The sequence below is a fragment of the Cynara cardunculus genome (genome assembly GCF_001531365.2).
Source record: "Cynara cardunculus var. scolymus isolate 2C chromosome LG 8, CcrdV1, whole genome shotgun sequence".
Classification (NCBI taxonomy): Eukaryota; Viridiplantae; Streptophyta; class Magnoliopsida; order Asterales; family Asteraceae; genus Cynara; species Cynara cardunculus.
In genome coordinates, this window is record NC_037535.1 from 3,493,981 (window position 1) to 3,498,172 (window position 4,192).

The 4,192-nt window shown below is 36.6% G+C and overlaps 1 long non-coding RNA gene across 1 annotated transcript; it reads left to right on the forward strand.

Moving 5' to 3' along the window:
- The first annotated feature begins 781 nt into the window (after nt 1–781).
- Nucleotides 782–3,240, forward strand: LOC112517354. Its single transcript, XR_003069662.1, has 2 exons — nt 782–1,570; nt 2,533–3,240. It is a non-coding gene; the product is annotated as an uncharacterized LOC112517354 (long non-coding RNA).
- Nucleotides 3,241–4,192: the final 952 nt, after the last annotated feature.

Consider the following 4,192-nt stretch of genomic DNA (forward strand, 5'->3'; position numbering starts at 1 on the left):
TCTTTATGCATACATGCTTCTATAATCTGTGTTTAAATGATCGGCTGTATTGCATCCTATTTTTTGGGTCTTCATGATCTATTTGGGTATCTCGTTGAGATCTCTCTCTGTTCTATTAGCACCATTTGTCATCTATTTCTATCTGATAAGTCTAGATCTGGTTTATCTCAGATCTGGCATTAATTGTGCCTCTAACCTCTTTTTCTGTTCAGGTACATCCGGGAGCTCCTGTGATAAGTAGTTTCTCTTATCATTTTTTCATCTTGTGTGATTATTGTGTTTCTTTACCTGTTTTTTTGTTAACCTTTAACTCTGTTAAAGGACGTTGTGTTAAGGCTCTTTCTTCTTTCTTGCTGTGTGTTCTTTCTCTGTTTTTTTGTGGGGTCAGAAACTGTCTTGTTGGCTTGACCTAACACTATAAGTGTTTTAGGAATCCTGCCTTTAAGCATTTCAGTCTTCTGTTTTTTCGTGTGCGTTTGTTTAATTGTGCTTATGGAATCTTCCGTATCTAATGCTAGTACGTCAAGTCCAATGGAATCCAGAGTCATAAAATTAGACTTTGGAGACCCCTTGTACTTGCACCCTAGTGATACTACTGGAGGTTCTATATTATCCTTCAAGCTATGTGGAACAGAGAACTATCGGGTGTGGTCGTGTGCGATGATTTTAGCCCTTGAGACTAAAAATAAACTTAGTTTCATTGATGGCTCCTGTCTCCGTCCTAAAAATGATCCCACACTTGAGAAACTGTGGGATCATTGCAATTCTGTTGTCCTCTCATGGATCTTAAGTTCCATGACAGAGGATTTATTTCTTGGACAGGTTTTCTCTAAAGTTTCCTCTCAAGTTTGGGAGGAACTTAAGGAGACTTACGATAAGGTTGACGGATCGGTGACTTTTAATCTCTATCAAAGAATAAATTCGTTGAGTCAAAATAACCTGCCCGTTTCTAAATACTACCATAAATTGAATTCCCTTTGGAAACAATTCGACGCTCTTGTGAAACTTCCATCCTGTACTTGCAATGCCTCGCATGATTTCCTAGAACACAGCCAACTTATTAAACTAATGCAATTCCTTATGGGTCTTGATGAGGTTTATCAACCTATTAGGAGCAACATTTTAACTAGAGATCCTCTCCCATCCGTTAAAACTGCTTTTTCTCTCGTATCTAGGGAGGAATCTCATAGGGGAATCAATTCTAGTCAAAATCGTGGAAAAAATCAAAATTCTGCTTTTTTGAGCAAAGGTTTTGAAAATAGAAAAAGACCAGGAAGAAACACTACTGGTCTCATTTGCAAACATTGTGGGATTTCTGGACACACAATTGAGCGTTGTTTCAAACTTATAGGTTTCCCAAAGGATTTTCAAAATCGCCCCAGATCTCAACCTCAATCTCAAAATACTAAATTTCAAAATCAAGGTTTTAAACCATCTGTTGGTAATGCCTCTGTTCCTGAGTCTGCTTCTCCAAAATCATCCTTTACTTTTTCTGAAGAGTAGATAGCTAAGATCCTGAACTTGATCAATCCCAAAGTCACCTCTGAAGGACCTTCTGCCAATATGGCAGGTATGTATCAAAAGTCTATTTCTAGTTGGATTGTTGATTCTGGAGCTAACCAACATATGACCTCTAGTTTCTTAAACTTAGAAAATGTTGTGGATGTCACTGATTTAAATCTTAGCGTTAGTCACCCTAATGGTACTAAAGCTAAAATAAATAAAATAGGTAACTTGAGATTATCTAATAATGTGACCTTATTTGATGTCCTAGTAGTTCCTGAGTTCAATGTCAATCTTCTATCTGTTCATAAGCTCGCCAGAGACAATAAAGTTTGTATAAAATTTGATGAAACAAAGTGCTATGTTCAGGACTATCTGCAGAAGAACATTGTGTGGACTGGTAGTCAGGATGGAGGGCTATACTTTTTTTATCATAATCCCACCTACAATGTTCCTTGTGACTCTAATGGTTGTGGTATGGTTTGCTTTGTCTCTTGTTTATTATGGCACAGTAGACTTGGTCACCCAGCTTATCAAGTCTTACATGTTTTAAAAGACACTCTAAACATTGGTAATGAAATTAGTGGACCCTGCAAAATTTGCCATAAGGCAAAACAAACCCATGAGAAATTTGGAACCAGTACTCATAAGACTAAAAGTCTAGGTGAACTTGTTCACCTGGACGTCTGGGGACCTTATCACATTCAAAGTAGAGAAGGATATAGATTCTTCTTAACTATTGTCGATGGTTTTACCCGCGCTGTGTGGGTATATCTTTTAAAGGGAAAGCATGAAGTTGGGGATCATATTAATTTTTTTTGCAGTTTATTGTTTACTCAGTTTGGTAAAAGTGTCAAAGTTTTCAGAAGTGATAATGGAACCGAATTCACCAACCAAAGTCTGTGTGAATTCTTTGAGCTAAAAGGAATTATTCACCAAACTTCTTGTGTTTACACACCCCAACAAAATGGGGTGGTTGAACACAAACATAGACATTTACTTAACATTGCCAGGGCTCTAATGTTTCAGGCTGGAGTCCCCCTTAATATGTGGAGTGAGTGTGTCTTAACTGCTACTTACCTGATTAACCGAACTCCCACTTCTCTTTTAAATGGTAAGAGTCCCTACGAGGTTATTTACGGCTTTAAACCAGTTCTAACTCATCTGCGTAATTTCGGATGTCTCTGTTTTGTTCATATTCCCAATATATCTAATAAGTTCTCACCAAAATCTGAAAAATGTATTATGTTGGGATATGCTAACTCAAAGAAGGGTTATAGGCTATATAGCTTAGAAACCAAGAAAATTGTTTTTTCCAGAGACGTAAAATTCTATGAGAATATTTTTCCTTATAAGATGAGTACTGAGGAAACTGATTTGGTTGTAAATGAAAATGTTGATAATCTGAATTTCTTTGATATTGTTTCTGGTTCCTCTAATGAGTTCAATGTTGTGGGACCCGATGATGAGAATAGTAGACCTGTTACTGATGATCCTAATGACCAAGAAAATTCTAGTAACAGTAGACAAAGAGGACTAGGTAGCCTATCTAGGGACAATAATAGTCAGCCCGCTAGGCAGCTCGATTGATCAGGATAGACAAAGTCTTCCCCAAAAGGATAGTCTTGGTGGAGTTACCAGTTGGCAACCTTTGGGTAGCTCTAGACTGGTTGCCAGTCCTCCTAGTAATATTGTATTAGCTAATGATGATAATACAGGTCTTGTCCCTGAGGGTAACTTTCCCAAAACACAATCCCTCGGAAATTTGATGACTTTGTTATTGAGGGTAAGGTCAAGTATGACATTGAAAGGGTTGTTAATTACTCTTGTCTTTCTTCTGATAATTTCTGTTTTGTGTCAAATTTAAATAAGTCTGTCGAGCCCAAATCTTTTAAAGATGCTTGTTGTGATCAAAATTGGTTAAATGCTATGAATGAAGAGATGGAGGCTTTGCATAGAAATGGGACTTGGTATGTAACATATTTACCTAGTAATAGAAAAGCTATAGGCTGTAAATGGGTGTACAAAATAAAGTATAAGTCCAATGGTGAAATTGAAAGGTATAAAGCCAGATTAGTGGCTAAGGGGTACAGTCAGAGAGAGGGCCTAGACTATGAGGAGACTTTCTCCCCAATCGTAAAAATGGTTACTATCAGATGTATAATTGCCCTTGCTGTTCAATGTAAATGGCCTTTGTTTCAGTTGGATGTCAATAATGCTTTTCTTTACGGTGATCTTGTTGAAGATGTATATATGACTCTTCCTGAGGGTTATTATGATCCTAAAGAGAAAAAGGTATGTAAACTGGTTAAGTCCTTATATGGGCTAAAACAAGCTCCCAGGCAGTGGTATGCAAAGTTGTATTCGTGCTTAATTGAGAATGGGTTTAAGCAAAGTATTATTGATTATTCTTTGTTCACAAAAAGTATTGATTCTGTGTTTCTTGTTCTTCTTGTTTATGTAGATGATATTGTTATTACAGGAAATAGTGTAAATGAGATTAATGCCTTTAAGGAGTACTTAAAAAGTAAATTTCTGATTAAGGATCTAGGAAATTTAAAATTCTTTTTAGGAATTGAAATTCTAAATTGTATTAATGGTGTTTGCATGTCCCAAAGGAAATATTGTTTGGAATTATTAAATGATTTTGGGTATTTGGGATGTAAACCGTCTAGTACTCCTATGGAAG